This window comes from Hyperolius riggenbachi, chromosome 1 (assembly GCF_040937935.1).
Source record: "Hyperolius riggenbachi isolate aHypRig1 chromosome 1, aHypRig1.pri, whole genome shotgun sequence".
Lineage (NCBI taxonomy): Eukaryota > Metazoa > Chordata > Amphibia > Anura > Hyperoliidae > Hyperolius > Hyperolius riggenbachi.
Window position 1 is genome coordinate 515,872,456 of NC_090646.1, and position 27,341 is coordinate 515,899,796.

General features: G+C 46.9%; 1 protein-coding gene across 9 annotated transcripts in view; it reads right to left on the reverse strand.

The window, feature by feature from the left end:
* The window catches only part of PITPNM2 (phosphatidylinositol transfer protein membrane associated 2), a 437,162-nt gene extending 425,439 nt beyond the window's left edge, over nucleotides 1-11,723 (reverse strand). For 5 of the 9 annotated variants that reach the window (XM_068244437.1, XM_068244424.1, XM_068244447.1 and 2 more), the window contains exon 1: nucleotides 11,360-11,723. The gene's annotated coding sequence lies outside the window, so the exon portion shown is untranslated. The remainder of the gene's footprint in view (nucleotides 1-11,359) is intronic. The other 4 variants (XM_068244474.1, XM_068244464.1, XM_068244456.1 and 1 more) reach the window with 2 other exon arrangements.
* Nucleotides 11,724-27,341: the final 15,618 nt, after the last annotated feature.

The following is a 27,341-nucleotide window of genomic DNA, read 5'->3' on the forward strand; positions in this document are numbered from 1 at the left end:
GCATAAAGGGCTTGCCTGTTAGCATGCGCGCGTAGCTCTCCATCTGTGTGCACTACTAGGCTCAGGCAAATCAGGCGCACGCTGCTGCTGCGGAGAAACCGCCGGTCTGAACGTGGCCTCAGCCGCCTTGCTGCCAGACCGAGGAGTGGACTTCGGACACTTCCCACCAGGCTTCCCAGGATGTAAGTCATGAAACTCCTTTTTTAACTCCTCCGCATGCATGCGGGAATCAGGCACCCAAGATCTTTCCTCTATGCCATATCCTTTCCAGTGGACCAGATACTGCACTGAGTTCTGCACTAAGCGAGAGTCCAGGATCTTTTCAATTTCATACTCTGGTTGATCATCCACTAACACAGGGGGGGAGAGGAATCCACGTGCACTGCTGGCTTCAAAAGACACATGGAATGATCTCACACCTCTCATACCGGCTGGGAGATCAATCGCGTAAGTGACATTATTGATTTTCTTGGCCACTGGAAATGGTCCTATAAATCTAGGGCCCCGTTTGGGTGACAGTTGTTTCAAGGCCAAATGTCGAGTGGATACCCACACCAAATCTCCTGGAGAGAACTTCCACTCTACGGACCGTCTTTTATCTGCCTGTCTTTACTGGGTCTGAAAAGCTTTCCCCAGATTCCTCTTAACAATTCCCCAAATCTCCTTTAGAGCCCTCTGCCAATCCTCCAGAGCTGGGAACGGTGTAGATGCGACCAGCAGAGGAGCAAACTTAGGTGATCTTCCTGACACTACCTGGAATGGGGAAAGCCCAGAAGAGGAGCTATTCAGGTTGTTGTGCGCAAATTCCGCAAACGGCAAAAATTTTACCCAATCGGATTGCGCGTCTGCAACATAACACCTGAGGAACTGTTCCAGGGATTGGTTAACTCTCTCGGTCTGGCCGTTGGTCTGTGGGTGGTAGCCTGATGAAAATGCAAGATCCATGTCTAGCTGATGGCAGAAGGCTTTCCAAAACTTTGAAACAAACTGGGCTCCCCAATCTGACACTACATTCTCCGGAATGCCATGCAGCCGGAAAATGTGCTGGATGAAGAGATCAGCCAATTCCTGGGCCGAGGGGAGTCCTTTCAAAGGGACAAAATGAGCCATCTTACTGAATCTGTCCACTACAACCCAAATGACCATCTTGCCCTCAGACCGAGGGAGCTCACCCACAAAATCCATGGAGACAAGGGTCCATGGTTCACTCGGGACTGGCAAAAGCTGTAAGGTGCCAACAGGGGCCTGACGAGAGGGTTTACTCCTTGCACACACTGCACACTCTCTTACAAATTCCTTACAATCTGTTGCTAATGTAGGCCACCATGCACATCTGGCCAACAAATCCTGAGTTCTGGTGGCCCCGGGATGACCAGCATTCTTGTGAGAATGGAACAGTTGCAAGAGTTGTAACCGGAAAGGCAGTGGCACAAACATGACCCCATCAGGCTTCCCCTCTGGAACATCCTGTTGGTAAGGACTCAGAGTGACTGTCCAATACCTCCAAGTCTCAGTGGCTGCCAGAACTACCTTCTGAGGTAGGATGGTCTCAGGGGCTGGGGGCTGAGGGCTGTACTGTCTCAGGTTCAAAACACCTAGATAAGACATCGGCTTTGATGTTTTTACTACCAGGGGTATATGTAATTACAAATCTGAATCTTGCAAAGAAGAGAGACCACCTGGCCTGGCGGGGACTAAGTCTCTTAGCACCCTCTATGTACTCCATATTCTTATGATCTGTATAAACTGTGATAGTGTGTTCTGCACCTTCTAACCAGTGTTGCCATTCCTCAAAAGCTAACTTGATGGCCAAAAGCTCCCGATTGCCTATGTCGTAGTTTTTCTCTGCGGGTGAAAATCTACGAGAAAAATAGGCACATGGGTGGAGTTTGCCCTGCAAACCCGACCTCTGAGACAATACCGCTCCTACCCCCACCTCTGAAGCATCAACCTCCACAATAAAGGGAAAGGTGACATCGACATGTCTCAGTATAGGTGCTGAACAGAACAGTTTTTTCAGGGTGGAAAAAGCCGCATGAGCCTCAGTTGACCAGTGATGAATATCAGCCCCTTTCTTGGTGAGACTGGTGAGGGGCGAGATGATGGTAGAGTACCCCTTTATGAACCTTCTGTAGTAGTTGGCAAAGCCCAGAAATCTCTGGAGTGCCTTCAGTCCAACAGGCTGAGGCCACTCCAGGACAGCGGAAACCTTCCCTGGATCCATTGAGAGACCAGAGGTGGAGATAATGTACCCCAAGAAGGCAACCGAGGTTACTTCGAAGAGGCATTTCTCCAGTTTGGCGTAAAGCTGATTCTGTCTTAACTTTTCTAGCGCAAACCTAACATGTCTGCGATGTTCAGAAAGATTGGACGAAAAGATCAGTATATCGTCCAGATAGACTAGGACAAATTTCCCCAGCACTTCCCTGAATACCTCGTTAATTAACTCCTGGAAGACAGCTGGGACATTACACAACCCGAAGGGCATCACTAGGTACTCGTAATGCCCGTCGGGCGTGTTAAAGGCTGTCTTCCATTCATCACCATCTCTGATACGCACCAGATTGTATGCCCCTCTCAGATCTAGCTTTGAGAAAATCTTGGCGTTTGTCACCTGGGTGAACAAATCGTCAATTAAAGGTAAAGGGTATCGATTTTTCACCGTCATCTTGTTTAGGCCACTATAATCAATGCAAGGACGAAGGCTTCCATCTTTCTTCTTTACGAAAAAGAATCCTCAGTGTTCTCCCCAGAGCCATTTACCAGGGCGGGCCGCCCGGCTGATGTCTTCTGAGCGCCCAGCTGATCTCCCCCAAGCGCCCGGATAAAATTATCCATTATGTGCGGCTTATCAGTGATCCACACAACTGCCGGGAGCTGAGGAGTTGGGCGGAGATAGTGTCTCTGAGTGACAGCGGCTGGCTGCAATGATACAGCCACTGCTGTCACTCAGAGACACTATCTCCGCCGAACTCCTCAGCTCCCGGCAGTTGTGTGGAGGGGCGGGGAATGCAGGAGGTGTCACGCAGCTCATATGAGCTCTGAGTGAAGAGAGGAAGCAGGGCTCTCGGAAGGTCCTGCAGACGCTGTCCTCCTCCTCTCCCTGTACGAGCAGCTTACATGAGCTAGGAAGCGCGGCTCTGGAATGTCCAGCCTGACGTTGTCCTCCTCCTCCTCCTCTCCCTGTACTCAGATAACGCGTAGCTCTGATGTTTGTGGCATGTCCAGCCAGACGCTTTCCTCCTCTCCCTGTGCTTGTCCCAGCAGCAGCGTGTATGTGTGTAATCTCTGTGTAATCTCGCTGGCTACTATACCCCCCCCCCCCCCAAGAACTTTAGGATGCTTGACTCTTTGACCGCACAATTCTCCAGTCCTGCCACTGCCTTCCCCAGCCCTGATTGATGCCAGAAGTGAGTGTTACTGGTGTGAGGGAGCTGCAGTGTGTGTGTGTGTGTGTGGGGGGACGGGGTGAGCCAGAGTACAGATAGCCATAGACTCACCCAGGGCAATGGCAGACAGAGGCACACAGTGATTACCTAGGGCTTCTTCCAGCTCCTTTAGTTGCTGTTCTCCCTTGTAGTCATTCCGCACCGCTGTGTTCTTCTCTGAACGCTGCATGCGCAGCCAAGTGTCACTAGCCTCCTCCACCACATTCCTGTTACTGGTAGCGTTTTGCACTTGCGCAGTAACTAAAAATTGCTACTGTGCATGGGCAAAATACTCCTGGTCACAGGAGCATGATCGAGGAGATGCGGGGCCAAGGAACAGAGCAGTGTGGAATGGCGATCATGGAGCAGGAGGACTTTAGGGGGCTAGAAGAAGCCCCAGGTAAGTAACTAGTCTAATTTTTTTCAGTTTAGTATCCCTTTAAGATATTCCAGTACAAAAGACAGAGCCTAGCCTGTCAATTCATTGGGGGGGGGGGGGGGGGGGCGGCGATTCCCCACCTAATGGTGCCCGACCTACACCTTCCACCACCCGGCTACTTTTTCATACCACCCGGCTGGAAAAAATTTCTGGGGAGAACACTGATCCTGCCCCTGCTGGTGAACGGGAGGGGCGGATGAACCCTTTAGCCAAGTTTTCTCTGATGTATTCCTGCATAGCTAGTTTCTCAGGCCCAGACAGATTATAAAGGTGACCCCTGGGAGGCATACAACCAGATCTCAAATCAATGCGACAATCGAAGGTACGGTGGGGAGGAAGTTGATCTGCTGACTTGGGACAGAAAACGTCAGCAAATTCTGCGTATTGTTTTGGCACACCTTCAACCTGAATGCTGGTACTACCCATGGTTACTTTCGCTAAACAATGATAACAATGGGACGACCAGCTCGTTAGCTGACCTGAAACCCAGTCTGAGGGGAGTGAAGTTGTAACCAAGGCATGCCCAGAATGATGGTGGAGGTTGCCATACGCAAGACCAGAAATTGCAGATTCTCCTCATGCAGTACCCCAACACTGAATTTTAAATTGGGAGTACGGGACAAAGGATGTCTACTCTGCAGAGGAGAGTCATCTACAGCAGTGACCAAAATCGGTTGGTCCAATGGGAGTATAGGAATTCCCAATTTTTTTGCAAACTCGTAATCTATAAAGTTAGCCTCTTAACCAGAGTCAACGAAAGCTTCAGTGGTAACAGTCTGACCCTTCCATGTGACAGAACAAGGAAGAAGCAAACGATTGTTGTCTAGAGGTAAAGACTGCGCGCCTAGGGTATTACCTCTGACTACACCTAGGCGGCAGCGGTTCCCGACTTCTTGGGGGAATTCTGCACTCTATGACCCTCCTCTGCACAGTATAAACAGAGTTGTTCAGTTTTTCTGCGAATCCTCTCTATCCATGTCAACTTGGACTGACCAATTTGCATTGGTTCTGGCGGAGGTGAGACGGGTGGAGGAGAGGCGTAAGAGACATATCTGACCACGTTCTTACCACGGGTTTGCTTCTGATACCGTAAACGGCGATCAACCCGTACTGCTAAAGAGATTGCCTCATCAATAGTTTTTGGTTCAGGGTGTCCCAACATCAACTCTGAGACTGCGTCCGACAACCCCGATAAAAAACAAACAGTGCAAAAGCCCCCCACCTAGCTGACACAGACTACTTTCTGAATTCAGCTGCATAGACTTCTACTGGATCCTTGCCTTGACGCAAGGTTTTTAGCTTCCGCTCAGCAGTAGAGGCAATGTCCGGATCGTCATAAATTATGGCCATGGACTTCAAAAATTCCTCTACTGACGTCAGCGCCTCGTGCCCTGTCTGTAGGCTATATGCCCAAATTTGAGCATCTCCTGACAACAGGGTCTTAATAAACGTAATTCTCTGTGCCTCTGTTCCTGACAAATTAGGTCTCAGTTCAAAATACGACATTATACGATTTTTAAAATTCTGAAAGTCAGATCTATGACCAGAAAACCTTTCGGGTACAGACATACTTAAGTCTGTAACTGGAGGAGATCGCACTGAATTTACAGCCGTCTGCAGGACCTGTAAGGACCCAGATAAAGCAGAGATCTGGGCCTGCTGACCGTCTAGCACTCTGATGAAATTTTCCACCGAGGTGGTGAGTGTATCAAGACGGCTGTTAAGTGCGTCCATTTTGTTTTTCAAGGTCTGCCGTTCTGTAACGATCGGTGTCAGCACACAGAGAGAATCTGATTATTGGTGATCTGCAGTATCACCAAGAATGCAGGTATATACCTGATTATTGATGATCTGCAGAATCATCAATAATACAAGTATAACTAACCTCTGGACACCTGACAATGTGTAAGAGTTTGGTGTGACAGTATATGAGCCAGTGATTCCCTGACTGCTGGGAATCAGACTCTACTGCAGTCAAAGGACACCTAAGAGATGGAGTCCCTGAATGGATTGCAGAGAGGTCCCTTTAAGAGACAGGGAGTCTCTGTAGACAGTAAGAGAGGTTGGCCAGGCCGGGTCGGCAACACACGAGCAGATAAGGTACAGAGACAGAAGACTCAGCGTTCTACCCAGAATTTTTTATCCAGCCGGGTGGCATGAAAAAGTAGCCGGGTGGGTTAATATGAGAGAATGCAGGGCTGGTGCTTCTGTGCTCAACTTTGCTTACAGCATAGGAGGAGGCGAGACGATGACAGCCGGGTGCTCATCAAAACTAGCCGGGTGGAGCACCCGGCTAAAAGAGCCTGGGGAGAACCAGGGCTGTGGAGTCGGTCCAAAAATCCACCGACTCCGACTCCTCAGTTTAGGATTCCACCGACTCCGACTCCATGACTCCGACTCCGACTCCTCTAATTTGCATATTAAAATTTTGTTGATTAAAAGTATGTAACATGAAATTCGTCTCTTAACTGCCAACGCTTAGGAATTTTACAAGACAACTGAAGTGAGAAGGATATGTAGACTACTATATTTATTCCCTTTAGACTAAAACTAGTCCTTGGTAAGAGTACTTGTAAAAGGTACAACCGGAACAAAGAACATCTATCAAGTGTGGGTGCATGTAAGAATGTGAGGAGATTGTAAACAGACAACACCTCTGTGTTCAATGTGCACAGCATTCTCAGTGGATTCCCTGCAGCTCTGTGGGGAGTGCATATGTAGAGTATAGTACTACTGTGTAACAAAGTAAACCTGAGACAGATGAAATTAAAGTTTTATACATACCTGGGGCTTCCTCCAGCCGCCTTCAGGATAATCAGTCCCTCGTTGTCCTCCTCCACCACCTGGATCTTCAGCTATGAGTCCAGGTACTTGAGCCAGTCAAGCGTAGTGCGCATGCACACACTCCGCCGCCAGGAGCATACTACACCTGTGCAGCACTATTGCGCAGGTGCAGAATGTTCCTGGCTGTGGGAGCAGCATGCGGCCGGACAGCGCTGACTGGCTGAATTACCAGGACTCATAGCAGAAGATCCGGGTGGTGGAGGACAGTGAGGGACTGATTAGCCTGAAGGGGGCTGGAGGAAGCCCCTGGTATGTATAAAACTTTACTTTTCATCCGTCTCAGTTACCCTTTAATTTGTAATCACCAAACCAAATTTTAATAACATATCAAATTATTTTATTTCATCAGCAAAGGGAGTGCATACATTTGCATAACTCAGCATCAATGCAGAATTATTTCCATCTCGTTGACCATCTCTATTAGTGACATAGCTACACATCAGGCTTTATTCTTACAGCATAGATGTTATTTAGTATATATAAGAGATTCCTGTGTACACATCATATATACAGTCACAATCTGACCTTAAAAATACGGGGACTGCTTTATTGAAGCAGCACAAGTAACTCATTTTGATTGGTTTATTTCATTTTTGTGGACTAAGCACAGCTATTACTGTATATATACATTATTTTTAATGACTATTATCTGAGAAATAGAACATTTTATCATATTTTCTATTTTAATTACAGTTACAAATTCATTAGGAGTCGGAGCATTTTCCCCTGACTCCGACTCCAGGCACCCAAAATTGCCCGACTCCACGACTCCGACTCCACGACTCCGACTCCACAGCCCTGGGGAGAACACTGAGACTGATACAGTAACCAGGGACAGGCAGGGTTGGCAACAAGTAATCAGATGTGCGTAAGTACCGAATCAGAGAGCAGGAGGGTCAGGAAAGCAATAGGTCATACCAGATATCAAGCATAGGCCTAGTCTAGAGTGTGAGGTCTGTGTTCTCAACACCCAGGAACTGGTCTAAGAATAACACAGTAATGACACAGTATTCCTAGTCTTGGGTGTGAGGTCCGTGGTCTCAACACCCTGGAACTAGTCTGGAGTATAACACAATAATAACACAGTAATCTGGCTAAGTGTGGATTCCCAGGTCCACCTGGTTCAACCACACTGAAGGATCTGACTATGGTCTGAGTGCTAACACGTAAGTATTTGCAACGGCAGACAACCGGCAACTGACAGAGGAGAAGTATATATAGCAGAGCGCTCCTCAGCGCCACCCAGTCCCATCCAGCCAATCACCTGCTGCGCTGGGATCAGCTGATCATCCAGATCAGCTGATCCCTCTCCTATTGGCATAAAGGGCTTGCCTGTTAGCGCACGCGCGCGCGTAGCTCTCCATCTGTGTGCACTACTAGGCTCAGACAAATCAGGCGCACGCTGCTGCGGAGAAACCACCGGTCTGAACGCGGCCTCAGCTGCCTCACTGTCAGACCGTGCGGCGGTGTCTCCACCATCCATTACACACATCTCTTTGGTTTACTTCAGCTAAACACATAACATTTATATTGCGCTTTTCTCCTGGTGGACTCAAAGCGCGAGGGCTGCAGCCACTAGGATGCGCTCTATAGGCAGTAGCAGTGTTAGGGAGACTTGCCCAAGGTCTCCTACTGAATAGGTGCAGGCTTACTGCAGCTAGTCTTAATGCTGATCAATGATGCTGTACATCTACAGAAAGGCTTCACTCTCCACAATGCTGAATTTGATCACATAGTTACGGCAAGCAGAGCCTCCAGCTCAGTCCTTCCTATCTAGAGCTGACTGCTGTAGTTTGTCACATGGACGAGGGTTAGAAGCTGCTAACATACTTGCCATGTATATAGCCAACTTGGAGACAACCATTGTTCTTTATTCTCGACTGAAGATACATGCCAAACCTCATGAAAAAAAATTACAGGGAAAGTACGACTGGTTGCTAAGGCAACGTTCACATCTGCACTGAAAACAAGTGTTAGTTAAACTACCACTTTTTTTTCTTGTTCCAGCACATACTTATTTGTCAGTGTCTATTTACAAGCTACCACCAGCCATGAATATTGATCTAGATTTGGGTTTTAAATTGTGTGAGAACTTACAACTGCAGGCTGTTTAATAGAGAGAGAGGAAAACAAACACTCAGCTGAACACTCAACATAGGATGACAATGAAAGACAGTTACATCACTTTCATGTAGAAATTCTCTTCCTGGTCTGACTCTAGTTTATTGTCACAATGAGCTGATGACAAACCAACTTTCCAATACACCCCAAGGGGAAATGGTGTCATTTTGTAACTTATGGTGATGCTTTTAAACCACTAGAACAACACAGTCACTTTTATTTTTCCATGCAAATATTACAAGTGCGACTCATAAAGGACAAATAAGGTTTTTAATTTTCACATATAGCAACAATACTTAACTCCTATTTAAAAACCTGCTTTACTGCTTTCTAAAGAATGAACTACCTGATGGGCAAGTGGATAATCAAACAAATGAAAGCCACATCAACTTAAGATATTATTGCCGTTTTGGTTTTATTCACTTACATCGATTACTTTAAAAAAGAGGAACTGTAGTGAAAAAAGGGAGGAAAAAATCAATACATTGCAAAGTGAGTAGTTAAAAAAAATAGAAGAGAGATCAATGATTGATATTAAACACGTAATTTGCTCATATTGCTTGATCCACAATCAGCCTGTACATAATTAATCTTTACTACTGGCAGACATAAGAGAGAGAGAGAGAGAGAAAAAAAAAAAAAAGAAAGCACACCAACTGCCATTGTTTATAACCATAGCCCCTAACAATGCAAAAAGGTTGTTTTTTTATTTATAGATATACATATTCACAGAGCGAGATACTGGTTGCTTGGCAGTTGGAAACCGTTCATATTTCCCACAATGCAACAAGGCTTGCAGACGGTAAACTGTCAGGACCTAGGTGCTGACATCACACTGTGGGAGGAGTTTCACTATAATATCAGCCACACAAACTCCCATGATGATCTATTAGACTAGAGAAAAGGTAAAGATTCATCATTTGAAAGGGGGTATCAGCTACTGATTGGGATGAAGTTCATTCCTTGGTTACAGTTCCACTTTAAACCTAATCACATTGTACCCTATGATGCTTTGTAATTTTACACTGGGAAATATTTGGCAAACTATAAAGTGGTAATCAGCTCATCACTGTTTTATAACTATGGTGATTATGATTTCTACTGATTTGCAAGTATAAAATACTGAAAAAGAGTAAGACACCATTTTCCAATTTCTGCTCCAAAAGCATATAGACATAAATTACTTATACAGTCCCAATCATGATCTAACTTTACAATTCAATAAGTTAAACCTCACTTCCTTTTATTCTTTATGCATAGCTGGATAAGGACTGCTGACATAGACAGAAACAAATAACTGGTCAATGGGTCATCTCAGTCCAAGTCCGTGTAAAATAAACTTTTTCCTACCCAAGCATCTATGCTGGGTTAACATGTCCATTGTTACGGAATATGAGTTATATATCAAAGAAAACGAAATAAATAAAAAACTAAAAGATACACCAATGCTTAACATCTGTTGCTGCCTATGAGAAAACCTATGTGCAAGTTAACTCTCTTCAATAACATAACATTCAGGAGGGAAAGAAGACTGATGAACTGTCCGCACCCTAACAGCTATAAGTAGTTGAGGGTCACGTCTCGAACTACTGATGTCTTTCAACGCACTCATTTAGTATCATTTGGGTTTTATTTAGGAACAAGTTGAAGCCATACAGAAAAAGAATAACGCAGAGCTATGCATTAGCTCAGTGGATTAATACTTGGCAGCATCATGTCTGCAAAGTCGCTGCCTGTCTGACACATCAACCATAATGAACACTTTGCACAAATGTAAACAGTGACAGCAGAAGCACCAGAAATCATTTTTACATAGCGTAAGATTAAAACCATAAACAGATTTAAAAGCAGCCAGTAGAATTGCTGAGGCAATGGTTCTCTGATGAGGAATATGATGAGCAATTCTGTATCAGCCACAGTCTAATATAAAAACCTGATGTGGATGAGGTATATACCAAAGCCTTAATTACATAAGGGGACATAGTGGCAGCACAGATAGAGACAAACAGTCTGCATGACAGAAGAGGAGCACATACATATCTACATGGGCATTACATTCTATGAAAGCCTCTTCCCGCGTATAGCAACAACACCATGTCAGATCAGCACATCTGTCCAGATGTCACAGTGTATCAAATGTCCAGGAGGAATGACAACACTGTCACATTATAACAACCCACACACAGCATGCCCAGCACATCCGCGGGCCAACCATGGAGATCACTGAGAAGATGCCGCTAGGATGGCATTCTGGAATACATGGGCCATATTGCTGGCAAGCACAGGGAACTAGTCATGTATGGGGTGCACGCATCACATTAGCTGCCTGTCAGCCCAGCAGCATCATGTTTACATCTGCTGATGGATGGAGTCTCCAGCTGCACCGGCGATGGGGTGATGCTGCTGATGATCAGTATGGATGGAGGGAAGGAGGGGGGTGCCCTGGTCTACAATAGGTACACAGGGACAGGGAGACGCAGCAGTCTACGTGCACTGTGTATGATGATCACCATGATGATGCACCTACCTGGCTGTAGCAATGGGAAGCGCTCGCACTCCGGCGACACACAGGCCTACAGTGTGCAGACAGCTCAGCGGGCACACGGCGTGCAGAGCCCCGGGAGATCCCTGCACCCCATCCCTCAGCTGCAGCTACACGGAGCCGGCCTGCAGCAGCGCAGGCTCTTCCCAGCCGCCAGACGCTCGCATTGCGCAGCAAGGGCGCTGCTCACACGGGCTGTCCCCGGGCGCCGGGTTTAGACGGGAGGAAGAGCGGTTTATTCGGGCACAGGGGACTGGTTTGACAGCTTCGGTATGAATAGGAAGCCTGGCCCACAGTGCTGACACGGAGTCTGCATCACATTCCCTCACTGAGGCTAGGGAGGGGTGCAGAGCACATGGGCCAGGGCGGTGGAACGGGGACATCTGCTGGCAGAAGGTCGGTACTGCAGAGAAGGGGTGCTTTACTTTCAGGTCGCCTCCTCCTGGCGAGATTACCTGGATAAGGTGAAGAAGAAGCTCTTCCTCAGGGATCCTGCTATGCTCTGTCTTCCTCTCACTTCCCAACTTCCTGACAGCGCCACTTATTGGCAAAGATTTATTTCCACATCTGCTATCAGACAGAACAGGTTATGAACAAAATATAGATATAGTGCTGCCCATAATTATTCACACCCCTGGCAAATTTTGAAATTTTGACTTGAAGTTACTTCTATTCAACCAGCAAGTTATTTTTTTTTTAATATTTTTCTTTTTATTGAAGAAAGGACAATAAAGTAGTAATTTACAGTCAAAAGACATGCAGTCCAAAAAGCTGTAGAAAACATTGCCGATTTATCATGCTGTGAAAGATGACTTATACAAAGTGTAAAGCAACCAATGTATAAATTGGCTACTGCCATGCAAGACATAGAACTGACATCATCTATTATACGATAGCTGTGAGATAGCATTCTCAGTCTGGACTATAATAAACTATATAACACATATTTCAGTCCCTCCCTTCATTTTTGAATTTTTAACATTAACTCAAGGCAAAGACAAATAGTAGGAGAAAAGAGAAAGTAAGAAAAAGAAGAAAGAAACAGAATGAAGAAGAGAAGAGAGCTAGGGGGCGAATGAGTATGCCAGACTCCTCACCCACCCCCTTAAAGGGGAACTTCAGCCTAAACAAACACTGTCATCAAGTTACATTAGTTATGTTAATTAGAATAGATAGGTAATATAATCTCTTACCCACCCTGTTTTAAAAGAACAGGCAAATGTTTGTGATTCATGGGGGCTGCCATCTTTGTCATGGGGCAGCCATCTCTTTGGTTGAAAGGAGGTGACAAGGAGCAGGAGACACAGTTCCAACTATCCTGTGTCCTGATAACCCCTCCCAGCTGCACACGCTAGGCTTCAAATGTCAAATTCAAAATGTAAAAAAGAAGAAAATTGCACCAAAACAGCAGAACGAGAACAACAAAATCAGAAATCCCATTATGCTTTGCACAGCATCAGGGGAAAAAAGCCCGGGCAGTTTTCTTCTGTGCAGCTAAAAATGAGGCTTGTATAAGAGAAACAAAGTTCTGATGCTGTGAAACTGTTAAAGAAACACAAAGGGCTTGATTCACAAAAGAGTGCTAACTGTTAGCACGGGCATTTTCGCGCGAATGTTCGCATTGCGCGCGATCGCGAATTTTCGCTCGAAACGATAACGTTTTCGCGCGCAAATGCGAAATTTCACGCGGAAACGATATCGATTTTGCGGTAAAATTCGCATTTGCGCGTGAAAACTATCGTTTCACGCGAAAATTCGCGAGCGCGCGCGATGCAAAAATTCGCGCGAAAACGGCCGTGCTAACAGTTAGCACTCTTTTGTGAATCAAGCCCAAAGCCTTTTCAGTGCTGCTGAGTCGATTTTTAGTCCGGAGGTTCACTTTAAGCCTCCCTTTCATAGGTCATATAAACTGTGTTGAACAAGTTAGGGTGTTTACATAGATAGGTACTGTATCTCCAAGGGGTAATGATTGGGCAACTTATTCAAGTAGAGATCTGCCCTCTTCAGATAAAATGAAAAATTCCCATCTTCACCAAATATCTTTCAACGTTTCTTCACGGTTTGCAGCTAAATGGATTATTTGCTCCAAGTGTTTGAGTGAGTTGAATTCTACAAGCCAATCACCTATCGTAGGAGCATGGGTGGTAGTCCAAAACTTAGGGATTGTCAGCTTTGCGGCAGTGAGGATGTGACGAATCAGAGACTTCTTGTATGATTTAATGGGACATGGAATTTTTAGGAGAGTAACCGGGTCATTTGTCACTTTAATTTCGCTTATAGCTTCAATAATCTTCAAAATTTTACTCCACAAGGGTTGAATATGAACACAACTGTGCCAGATATGAACCATGTCACCAACCTCACTACCGCATTGCCAACAAGTGGCAGGTATATCATTATTAAACCTATGGCGTCTCTCCGGGGTCCTATTCCATTGGGATACAATCTTTTATGCATTCTCTTGAGCCCTGATGGATAGGGAGCATTTATTAATGAAAAGAAAACACTTATCCCATTCTTTTTCAGACAAGGTTATATGTAAGGAATGTTCCCACTCTGCAATAAACTTTGATATACTGTCACAGGAGTGTGAGTAAAATATCATACAGTGCTGAGATCTTATGCTCTACTGGATGCGAGACAAAACATAAATGCTCCACGTCAGTGATCTCTCTACATGGTAGGTGAGTATCTGTCACTGAGTGTAAGAAGTGTGATAGCTGTAAGTACTCAAATTTCACTATGGGTGAAATGTTAGCTACATCTACCAACGAGGCCAAGGGGAGAGGTCTATTGTCCTTCCATACATGTTTCAGTTTTAAGTCTTCTTTTAGAAATGTGCGTAGGGTATAAGATGCATTTACACCCGGGGGGAATCGGATTATTCCAAATAGACATATCAGGGCCTACATAGGAGGCAATGCGATGCTGAGAGAAAAGACTATCCCAAACTTTAAGAAACGTAGAGGTAAATAAGGCTGGTTTTGGGAGAGATTCTGATCGAATTTTTGCATAAATCCAGATATCCGCACCCAAATCATGACCAGCCAATTTTTTTTCTAAAGATACCCATTGAGCTTGACGTTGGTCATGGGTCCAGTCTAGGATCCGGTTTAGATGAACTGCATAGTATTATGTTTTAGGATGAGGTAGAGCCAAGCCACCTTTGGCTTTAGGTTTTTGTAGGACTTTTAAGATCACCCTAGGGTTTCTTGGATCTCCAAATATATTTACTCATAAGCTGGGATAGCTTCTTCCAGAAGTACTCATTCACAGATATTGGCACTGTTTGAATCACATACAAAAGTCTGGGCATCAAATTCATTTTGAGGATGTTAATCCTACCCACCCATGAATGTAATAAGTGGGTCCAAGATTTAAGATCTTTCTCAAACACCTCTAATAGAGGAAGGTAGTTCAGCTCATAGAGTGACTTTAGATTTGAACATAGTTTGATACCCAGGTAGGTGATAGAGGTTTGCTTCCACTTAAAAGTGAATGAGCCCTGGACTAGTTGTGCATCCTTCGGGAGTAGTGATATGTTCAGGATCTGAGATTTGTTTGAATTAATTTTATAGTTGCTAAGTAAGCTAAATTCTTCCACTGTTTTGAGAAAGTTAGGAAGGGTGATCATAGGCCTAGTAATATAGAGCAACAGATCATCAGCGTAAATCGCCGTTTTATACTCCGTTCCTCCAATGGCTATACCTGTAATGTCTGGGTTACTCCTGATAGCCACTGCCAATTGCTCCATATACAAAATGTACAGTAAGGGCAAGAGGGGACATCCTTGGCGGGTACCATTCCTAATGGAAATCACCGGAGACAAGCAGCCATTAATCTTAATTCTTGCAGTTGGAGATTGGTATAATTAGAAAACTTTCTGGAAGAAATTTGGGTCCATAGGGATCCCTCTGTTGACAAGCACCCTTTGGAGAAATCTCCAGAAAACCCTGTCAAATGCTTTCTCAGCATCAACAGAAAGCAATACAGCTGGGGTCTTTGATGTCTGAGCGTGATGCATTAACAACAAGGTTTTGTACGTGTTGTCAGAGGGCTCCCTTTTAGGAACAAATCCAACCTGGTCATTATTTATTAGTAGGGGAATAACTTGTTAAAGTCTATTTGCTAGGATTTTGGACATGATCTTTAAGTGTATGTTTATGAGGTATATAGGGCAATAAGTTGAACATAGGAGAGAGTCTTTTGTTGGCTTTGGGATAACGACAATATGAGTTTGTAGGGCATGACTGGGATGGGGGTTAGAAGCAGAGATGCTGTTGAATGCCGATACATATAGAGGGGCTAGTTGGGATCAAAAAAAATTTAAGTATTCTATACTAAAGCCGCCTGGCCCCGGTGACTTGCCATTGGAAAGAGAGCTAAGGCCCCGTTCACACTTGCGGTTTTGCAAAAACCGCACCGGATGTCCGGACCGCACCGGATCCGGATCGGACCTGAACCGTACGGTTCCTGTCCGGATCCGGTCCGGATCCGGTCCGGTTGCATACGGTTTCCGTGCGGTATGAACACGGTTGCGGTCCGGATCCGGATTCTTAAAGAGATAACAACCGGTATAAATACCTGGGGTTCTGGGAGGTCAGCAGAAGCTCTGGGGTCATTGTTGGAGACAGCTGGACGTGTGGAGACCATCCTTGGATACAGAGACAGCAGTTGGGACCATGGATCCAGTCATTTTTTACGCTTATTACCTGGGAATTCTCTCCTTCCTGTTGTTTACCTACTACTATGTGGGGAGAAGGCGTGCTCCTCGCAGGAGATGGTGGGTGCACCCTCTACTAGCCAGGAGGCAGAGGAAGGGAGAGTTCCAGGCCCTCTACCGGGACCTCAGACGACACCCACAGAAGTTCTACAGCTACACTCGGATGTCTATTCCCCTGTAAGTGTATAGGCCTAAATACACCAACCCCCACCATTCCTAAACACCCCACCCTCACCCCCACAACACCTCATCCCTGTATACCTAGCTAAACACACCACCCTGACCCCCACACCCCTGTATACCTAGCTATACACTACACCCCCACCCTCCACAACACTCCCAAACCTCTGTAAACACACCTCCCCCATCCTCCACCCAACACCTTGTCCCACAACATACTTTACAGCTTCTTCCTTTACATCTCCTGACAGGTTTGATACCCTTTTGGAGATGGTGAAGGATGACCTTAGGAAGAAGGATACCACGTTCAGGAGAGCAGTCACACCACAAGAACAACTACTCATCACACTGAGGTATGTAAAAACAAATTTTTTTATTGCAAAAACAACCACTTTCCAACATGGAAACATTCTTCCAACATGGAAGACAAAAAATTAACATATCTATGGTATAGCCCGGTCAGTTTTAAGGAACACCAACCACCAACTTTGTGCTGGAAGAGTTGTAGGGCATAGCTGCCCAAGTGTCTTTCGGGGACACCAGGCCCTAAAATTGAAGTGCTTCAAAAACCTAACCACTGGCACATGACCCTCTGAGCCATGGATGAAGGACACAGGGCAGTGAAAAGGCTAGGCCTCTCACCGACCAGTCAAGGTGTCCTTCATCCATGGCTCCAAGGGTCTTGTGCAAGTGGTTAGGAACAAGAACAAAGTGAGGAGCAAGAGGAACCGATGGCAGAGGTGCATGACTACAGGTGCAGTGCAACAGGCACAAGGTTGTGACCCAGGTAGTGTCTTTCGGGGACACCAGGCCCTAAAATTGAAGTGCTTCAAAAACCTAACCACTGGCACAGGACCCTCTGAGCCATGGATGAAGGACACAGGGCAGTGAAAAGGCTAGGCCTCTCACCGACCAGTCAAGGTGTCCTTCATCCATGGCTCCAAGGGTCTTGTGCAAGTGGTTAGGAACAAGAACAAAGTGAGGAGCAAGAGGAACCGATGGCAGAGGTGCATGACTACAGGTGCAGTGCAACAGGCACAAGGTTGTGACCCAGGTAGTGTCTTTCGGGGACACCAGGCCCTAAAATTGAAGTGCTTCAAAAACCTAACCACTGGCACAGGACCCTCTGAGCCATGGATGAAGGACACAGGGCAGTGAAAAGGCTAGGCCTCTCACCGACCAGTCAAGGTGTCCTTCATCCATAGCTCCAAGGGTCTTGTGCAAGTGGTTAGGAACAAGAACAAAGTGAGGAGCAAGAGGAACCGATGGCAGAGGTGCATGACTACAGGTGCAGTGCAACAGGCACAAGGTTGTGACCCAGGTAGTGTCTTTCGGGGACACCAGGCCCTAAAATTGAAGTGCTTCAAAAACCTAACCACTGGCACAGGACCCTCTGAGCCATGGATGAAGGACACAGGGCAGTGAAAAGGCTAGGCCTCTCACCGACCAGTCAAGGTGTCCTTCATCCATGGCTCCAAGGGTCTTGTGCAAGTGGTTAGGAACAAGAACAAAGTGAGGAGCAAGAGGAACCGATGGCAGAGGTGCATGACTACAGGTGCAGTGCAACAGGCACAAGGTTGTGACCCAGGTAGTGTCTTTCGGGGACACCAGGCCCTAAAATTGAAGTGCTTCAAAAACCTAACCACTGGCACAGGACCCTCTGAGCCATGGATGAAGGACACAGGGCAGTGAAAAGGCTAGGCCTCTCACCGACCAGTCAAGGTGTCCTTCATCCATAGCTCCAAGGGTCTTGTGCAAGTGGTTAGGAACAAGAACAAAGTGAGGAGCAAGAGGAACCGATGGCAGAGGTGCATGACTACAGGTGCAGTGCAACAGGCACAAGGTTGTGACCCAGGTAGTGTCTTTCGGGGACACCAGGCCCTAAAATTGAAGTGCTTCAAAAACCTAACCACTGGCACAGGACCCTCTGAGCCATGGATGAAGGACACAGGGCAGTGAAAAGGCTAGGCCTCTCACCGACCAGTCAAGGTGTCCTTCATCCATGGCTCCAAGGGTCTTGTGCAAGTGGTTAGGAACAAGAACAAAGTGAGGAGCAAGAGGAACCGATGGCAGAGGTGCATGACTACAGGTGCAGTGCAACAGGCACAAGGTTGTGACCCAGGTAGTGTCTTTCGGGGACACTAGGCCCTAAAATTGAAGTGCTTCAAAAACCTAACCACTGGCACAGGACCCTCTGAGCCATGGATGAAGGACACAGGGCAGTGAAAAGGCTAGGCCTCTCACCGACCAGTCAAGGTGTCCTTCATCCATGGCTCCAAGGGTCTTGTGCAAGTGGTTAGGAACAAGAACAAAGTGAGGAGCAAGAGGAACCGATGGCAGAGGTGCATGACTACAGGTGCAGTGCAACAGGCACAAGGTTGTGACCCAGGTAGTGTCTTTCGGGGACACCAGGCCCTAAAATTGAAGTGCTTCAAAAACCTAACCACTGGCACAGGACCCTCTGAGCCATGGATGAAGGACACAGGGCAGTGAAAAGGCTAGGCCTCTCACCGACCAGTCAAGGTGTCCTTCATCCATGGCTCCAAGGGTCTTGTGCAAGTGGTTAGGAACAAGAACAAAGTGAGGAGCAAGAGGAACCGATGGCAGAGGTGCATGACTACAGGTGCAGTGCAACAGGCACAAGGTTGTGACCCAGGTAGTGTCTTTCGGGGACACCAGGCCCTAAAATTGAAGTGCTTCAAAAACCTAACCACTGGCACATGACCCTCTGAGCCATGGATGAAGGACACAGGGCAGTGAAAAGGCTAGGCCTCTCACCGACCAGTCAAGGTGTCCTTCATCCATGGCTCCAAGGGTCTTGTGCAAGTGGTTAGGAACAAGAACAAAGTGAGGAGCAAGAGGAACCGATGGCAGAGGTGCATGACTACAGGTGCAGTGCAACAGGCACAAGGTTGTGACCCAGGTAGTGTCTTTCGGGGACACCAGGCCCTAAAATTGAAGTGCTTCAAAAACCTAACCACTGGCACATGACCCTCTGAGCCATGGATGAAGGACACAGGGCAGTGAAAAGGCTAGGCCTCTCACCAACCAGTCAAGGTGTCCTTCATCCATGGCTCCAAGGGTCTTGTGCAAGTGGTTAGGAACAAGAACAAAGTGAGGAGCAAGAGGAACCGATGGCAGAGGTGCATGACTACAGGTGCAGTGCAACAGGCACAAGGTTGTGACCCAGGTAGTGTCTTTCGGGGACACTAGGCCCTAAAATTGAAGTGCTTCAAAAACCTAACCACTGGCACAGGACCCTCTGAGCCATGGATGAAGGACACAGGGCAGTGAAAAGGCTAGGCCTCTCACCGACCAGTCAAGGTGTCCTTCACCCATGGCTCCAAGGGTCTTGTGCAAGTGATTAGGATCAACAAAGTAAGGAACAAGAGGAATCAAAGGCACAGGTGCAGGACTACAGGTGCTGTGCAACAGGCACAAGGTTCTGACCCAGGTAGTGTCTTTCGGGGACACCAGGCCCTAAATTATTAGTGCTTCTAAAACCTAACGACTGGCACAGGACCCTCTGAGCCATGGATGAAGGACACAGGTCAGTGAAAAGGCTAGGCCTCTCACCGACCAGTGAAGGTGTCCTTCACCCATGGCTCCAAGGGTCTTGTGCAAGTGATTAGGATCAACAAAGTAAGGAACAAGAGGAATCAAAGGCAGAGGTGCAGGACTACAGGTGCTGTGCAACAGGCACAAGGTTGTGACCCAGGTAGTGTCTTTCGGGGACACCAGGCCCTAAAGTTCAAGTCCAGCAAAACCAAAAGTTAAAAAGCCCTGTGATGGTATCCTTCCTCCGAGGATCGGAGGTATTCAGAGGAGCATGTCCAGGAACAATTTGACTTTTTTTTTCAAATTGTATCGGCACCACTACTAGAAAAGGTGGGAGTTGCTGCCTGGAAATCTGGACTCTCTTGGGTGCTGGTCGTGGATGAGCTGGACCCTGACAGCGGTGGCCCATATTGACTGCCTCTGTAGCCGGTGTACATCTGTGATGATTGCCAGGTGGGCACCGCTGTTGGTTGTGGGGGTCTAAAAATTGGTGGTTGCAATAATGGCGTGTCCATGTGCTGTTTAATCACCTCCAGCAAATTGGAATGGCACGCCATCAGGTTTTGTGAAGGCACCTTTTCTAGATATGGTATTAGAGACATCACAGTGTGAAAACACGGGTGTGCCTGCAATTTCAGTAGTTCCTTGCTTTGTTGATGCATTTGCTGCATCATGTTCTGCAGCTGGCCCACCGACTGATGATGCTGCGCACGCAGTTGGTCGATTTCTCCTCTGTGCATCTCATGCATCATTTTAAGCTCGTCCCTGTAGTGCCCATGTACAGCGTCGAGCTCACATTGCAGTGTAGTGATGTGGGACTTGTACTGCTCCATGATATGGCCCCTGTCCTCATCTTGCAACTGCCGGGTTATGAGAGTTTGGTGGCTCTGAAGAATCCCGAGAAGTCCGGAGACAGCCCCGGACATCTCGGACTCTGTCTCTCTCCTTGTTGGGGGGAGGGTACCTCGACGCCTCACTGGTGTGGTGGTCCTCACTGGTGGTGTGGCAGCATCTTCCCGTCCTCTGGCCTGTGTCGGGGTTGCCCTGCGCGCTGGTTGTGCTGCAGTCTCTCGGTGCTCCTCACTTTGTTCTTGTTCCCCTGGAGCTTCCATAGCGGTCGATTGTGGAGGTTCAGCTTCTTCCACACTCGGTCCTGCAACCTCAACATCCAAGCTCTCTTCTGCCAAGTCATCATCAAAGGACGGAGTTGTGATTAAGGACTCCCTCCTCCTACTCCTCGCCTCGGGGCAATAGGTTACATCGGCGACGTCATCATCCACCAAGCTCTCCTCACTGCTGAACCGTGCCTCCTGGGTCGGTTCCTCTTGCTCCAAATTGTCTTCAGTCCTGTAGATAAAAAAAATATTTATTGGTGTGCCAAACAGCATGTGGCGTCAATTCACAGAGCTAGCAAACACTAGCAATCACTTTATCACCCGTTTCTACCCAACATTTGATAAAGCTTGTGAGAAAAGTTCGCTAGCCATGGGAATTGAGGCCATAGCAATACATGGCCGAAGTCATGGTAAATGAGCTCTCAGTTCCTGCCCACAGTAGTGGTACTTACAGTCTAGGTTCCAGGCTTGCATTGATGAAAGACAATTGCTTGGCAAATTGGTAGTCTTTTTGGCGCCTTCCCCCGCCACTGCCACTTCGTTCGGCAAGTTTTTTCTTCCGTAGCCATTTCACATATGCATCCCGTATATTGCGCCACCTTGTCTTGTACCTTTCTCCTGTAACGACATGAAAAATTGATTTCGATTATTTCTCTTGTAGGTACATCGCAACTGGACAAACATATACATCGCTACATGTCACATTTCGTATTGGGAAGAGCACGGTGGCAGGCATCGTCGTGAGGACTTCGAGGATCCTTTGGACGCGACTGAGGGCCAGATACATGCCTGTGCCGGACACCACGAAATGGGAGGAGATCGCCCAGGGCTTCTGGACCGAGTGCAAGTTTCCTAATTGTGTTGGCGCACTGGATGGGAAACACATCCGGCTTCAGAAACCCGTGGGGAGTGGCAGCCATTATTTCAACTATAAAAAATACTTCAGCATTGTTCTAATGGCAGTGGCAGATGCGGACTACAAGTTTGTGTACGTGGACGTGGGGTCGTACGGTAGTTCCAATGACTCTGGAATTTTCCAGCGTACGACCCTTTGCCGGCTGATGGAGGAAGGCAGACTGCGTCTCCCCCGTGACAGACCCTGGCCTGGGACAAGGGCACCGGCCTACCCCTATGTGTTTGTGGGGGACGAGGCCTTCGCCCTGTCCGACCATGTAATGCGTCCGTACCCAGACAGGGGACTTGATGCCAGCCAGCTACACTTCAATGCTCGGTTGAGCCGTGCAAGGAGAATGGTGGAGTGCACATTTGGGATCCTGGTGTCAAAGTGGAGGGTGTTCCACACGCCCATGCTGCTGAAACCGGGCAACGCAGTTGTCGTGGTGAAGGCAGCATGCATCCTCCACAACTTTGTGCGGCAGGAGGAAAGAGAGACTCCGGAACCCCCGAATGTGCTTCCACTAATGCCCCTGCGGAGGTATGCAACCAGGCCAAGGGTAGTGTCACTGCGGAACAGGGACCAACTGAGACTTTATTTTACCACACCACCTGGACGAGGGTGAATGTTTGGTTTTTAATATGTTTTGTTGAAATGTGTTTATTTTGGAGTTTCAAGTTTGAGTGAATTTAAATGTATTAATTTTTTACAATAAATTGATGTATAATAATTGGTCATTGTGTATGTTATATGTGCACAGGTGGGGTACATCGCAGGTGGGTGGGATACATCACAGGTGGGTGGGATACAGCACAGGTGGGTGGGATACAGCACAGGTGGGGTACAGGTGGGTGGGATACATCACAGGTGGGGTAGAGGTGGGTGGGATACATCACAGGTGGGGTAGAGGTGGGTGGGATACATCACAGGTGGGGTACAGGTGGGTGTGATACAGCACAGGTGGGGTAGAGGTGGGTGGGATACATCACAGGTGGGGTACTGGTGGGTGGGATACATCACAGGTGGGGTAGAGGTGGGTGGGATACATCACAGGTGGGGTAGAGGTGGGTGGGATACATCACAGGTGGGGTACAGGTGGGTGTGATACAGCACAGGTGGGGTACAGGTGGGTGGGATACATCACAGGTGGGGTAGAGGTGGGTGGGATACATCACAGGTGGGGTAGAGGTGGGTGGGATACATCACAGGTGGGGTACTGGTGGGTGGGATACATCACAGGTGGGGTACTGGTGGGTGGGATACATCACAGGTGGGGTACTGGTGGGTGGGATACATCACAGGTGGGGTACTGGTGGGTGGGATACATCACAGGTGGGGTACTGGTGGGTGGGATACATCACAGGTGGGGTACTGGTGGGTGGGATACATCACAGGTGGGGTACTGGTGGGTGGGATACATCACAGGTGGGATACATCACAGGTGGGGTACAGGTGGGTGTGATACATCACAGGTGGGTGGGATACAGCACAGGTGGGGTACAGGTGGGTGGGATACATCACAGGTGGGGTACTGGTGGGTGGGATACATCACAGGTGGGTGGGATACATCACAGGTGGGGTACAGGTGGGTGGGATACATCACAGGTGGGATACATCACAGGTGGGGTAGAGGTGGGTGGGATACAGCACAGGTGGGTGGGATACAGCACAGGTGGGTGGGATACATCACAGGTGGGTGGGATACAGCACAGGTGGGTGGGATACAGCACAGGTGGGTGGGATACAGCACAGGTGGGGTACAGGTGGGTGGGATACATCACAGGTGGGTGGGATACAGCACAGGTGGGGTACAGGTGGGTGGGGAACAGGTGGGTGGGCAACACGTGGGTGACACAAATCCATAGCAAAAGTTGAATACATCACAAGCTTAAACCACAAGCCCCCCCAAAAAAACTTCTAGTCAACATACCCTCTGTGCCTTGCTGTCTCTTGCTCAAGTTCTCAAAGTCCTCCACATACAGCTTGGCAATTTTTTTCCACAGGCCTCTGCATTTTTTGATGTTGCTGTGGTCCGCATCCCCCTTGTCCCACAGGGCTGGTACCTGCTGCACCTGTAGGATGAGGTCTTCTGATGTGTAGGGCCTCACCCCCTCGCTATCAGACAGATCCTGCTCCATATTGCTGCCAAAGAGCTCCAGCATGAAGTCACTGCTGCTCCACTCTGTGAACGCTGGTGCCATGTGGTCCCCATCCAAAATGGCCACCATACCATAGAGTCTGCATAGGAAGTGTGGTACAACATCCGGTTTTTATAGCCAGTGTGTTGTGCGCTCTCCGGTTCTCATTGGTTTCCATTGGCCGGATGCAACATTCCGGCTCCGGTCCGGATACGTCAGCCGGACCAGCCGGACCAAAAAATAGCGCATGTTGGAACGGACGCCGGAGTCCGGATCCGGTCCGGCTCCGGTCCGGACGAAACGGACGCATGTGAACGGTCGCATAGACTTTCATTGCTATGCCGTGCGTCCGTTTCGTCCGGTCCGCATGCGGTCCGGCTCCGGCACGGCGATTCCGGATAGCAGCCGCTAATGTGAACCGGGCCTAAGGACAAAAATGTGTCCTCTGAAATCGGGCAATTCAGCTCCTCCAGCTGTTCTTGTGATATAGAGGATACAGGATATTTACGTAGGAATGTATCAATTATTTTATCAAGCTCTACAGGTGGTTTATCAGAGTAGGTTCCCTTTAAATTATATAATGCTGTATAATATTCATGAAACACCTTCAAAATGTCCTCTGTTTTTACTGCCTTGCCATAGTTTTTCGTTTTAATAGCTGCTATATGGGAGGACAATTGTTTGGCCCTCAATGACTTAGCTACAATACGACTGCATTTATTGTCATACTCGTATAAACGAGCCTTGAACCATAGACAATTATCTACACGTTTGTTTTCAAATCAGCTGTAGCAATTCTTTTCGTTTTAAAGTAAGTTCCTTAAGTGTATGCTCTGCTAGACACTGCTTGTGCTGTTGCACTAGGGATCTCAATTCATTCCAGGTTTTCTTGATTTGAGTCACTTTTTCTCTTTTATATCTGGCCCCCATTTGGATCATAGCTCCCCTTAAAACACACTTGTGTGCTTCCCACTTACTAAAAGGGTTAATCTCATCATCAGCATTGTAATTATCTTCGATATAATCAAGGAGTACCTGTTTATAGCGTGCAGCACAAGCAGTATCCTGCAGTAGAGAGGTATTCATACGCCAAGGGAACTGGTCTGGTGGGCCTAGTTTACCAATAAAATCTAACATCACGGGAATGGTCAGACCAAGACTGTACTCTTATTGTAGAAATATTCAATAAGAGTAGTAGTCTTTAACTGTTGGGTGAAACGTTCTCCAAATATCTACTTATTGCATTAAGGATAATTTTTTCTTGATAAATTTTAGGGCCTTGTAAAAGACTGGTGACTTTTTCCCAGTGCTGTCAATCAAAAGTAAAATTGATATCTCCTCCCAGTATCACATACCCCTCTCTGAATGTATCTAATTGCTGAAGGATTTTTGTGAATGCTGCAATTTGGGAAGTATTAGGCAAATATATGCTTGCCAGAGTGAACGTTTTGTCCTCTATTATTGCCTTCAACAAACAGCTAATGAGCCAAATAACATTCAATGATGCCATGAATGTGTAGTGTCAAACTAAATATAAAGAGAAAGCCATCCATATAGCAATACAATAATACTCAAAAAGTCATACAATAAGCACCATAAGGTATAAGCAAATTTATTAGGGACTTGTCCCTTTAAAAACAATAAAAACATATAGATGGGTTAACAGGTCTGGTGTCATGGCAAAATGACACATGAAATAATGGTCATCAACCTAGTAAATACACTGTACAATAAATGATATATACACAAGGACTAATGTTAGGCAAAATAATAAATGACAAAACCAATCCTCCCATCCGATGACTCAGAGTCCTATAAAGTATCAGCTAATAAGAACCAATCGAATGGGTAAACAGTAAAGAGGGAAGAGAGGAGAAAAGCTTACCACCAGTAAGCCCCGTGATGGCACCTGGCCCGTGCCCCCGCTAGATCTCACATGTATCGCAGACCCCTCTGCTTCCTCGGAGATAAAAAAAACGTTTTATCTCTGAGGAAGCAGAGGGGTCTGCGATACATGTGAGATCTAGCGGGGGCACGGGCCAGGTGTCATCACGGGGCTTACTGGTGGTAAGCTTTTCTCCTCTCTTCCCTCTTTACTGTTTACCCTCTCTATTATTGCCTTAACAAACACAAATCTGCCTTCAGCATCAAACATACTGTCTATAACTTGAGCGGTGCAATTTCTGTGCAGAGCAATAGCTACACCTTTTGTTTTCTGGGCACCAGGAGCACTCATAAACCAATGGGGATAATAGGACGAGTTACTTAAGCTAGGCACTTGGCCCTCTTTAAAATGAGTCTCCTGTAACAGGAGAACGTTTGCTTTTTCCTTATGAAGACCATATAGTATCTGTAAGCGCTTCTGAGGCACATTAAATCCATTCACATTTAGTGAGATTATCTTAAAATGATCACCTTTCATTTAGGGAGGAGAACCACCCATACTCATCAACTGGAGAAGAAAAAAGAAGATAGATAAAAAGAGATGTAGAAAGAAACAGAACTAGACACAAGGAAGTGTCTAGAAAAAAGAACAGTAGCATGTGTTTGGTGTCAAAAACACCTATGATTCTGCTGTTCCCTTGGAAGGGAATTAATGATCCAGCAGAATCTACCTTAAGATGGCGGGGCAAAATTTGTCCCACCATCAATTGGGGGTAGTGAGAAGCCATGCGGCTGGAGCGCCCGCGTGCCCACGGCCCTCACCTGTAAGAAGACAACCCTTAAGATGTTAGAGCCAGAATTGTGCAATGAGATAACAACTTTTAACCACATATATAGAAAATGCAAGCCTGTGATAGCTTTCTAAGCTGTGTATGCTAAACTTTATAAGCGATCCTATAAATATATTTCATCCTTGCAAACTCAGTAATGATCATAGACTTCGCAAGGATTTAGCGACTGCTATTATGGAGGAACTTATATGGAGCGTGATTAATCGAGAAAAAATGAAAATAAAAGTTCCGTAGATAGCCACATTGGTTAAGCGAGCGGGATAGCGTCTCATGTAAACTTTGTTCTAGCGAGTTCAGAAAAACAGGAATTCTCCATAGAGACAGTCCAGAAATGAAAAAGATTATGTGAAATAACTAGAAAAATGGCAAAAAAGGGAAAAATATTCTGGAAAAATATCAAGCAGGGTATTGAGTCACAAACCTTCCTCTGGTTCAGTAGGGGGATCAATTGGAGGTGCATCATACGGCCTAGAGCAGCGTCTCTTAGCCTGGACCCTCTGCCATTTTTCCCGCTGTGGCAGTGGCGGTGTTTTTTCTGAACCAGGCCAGTCCGGTAGTTTGATGTGAGGTAGATCAAATTTCTCAGAGATCTTCAGCAGGTCTGGTGGATTAAGGAAAACGGC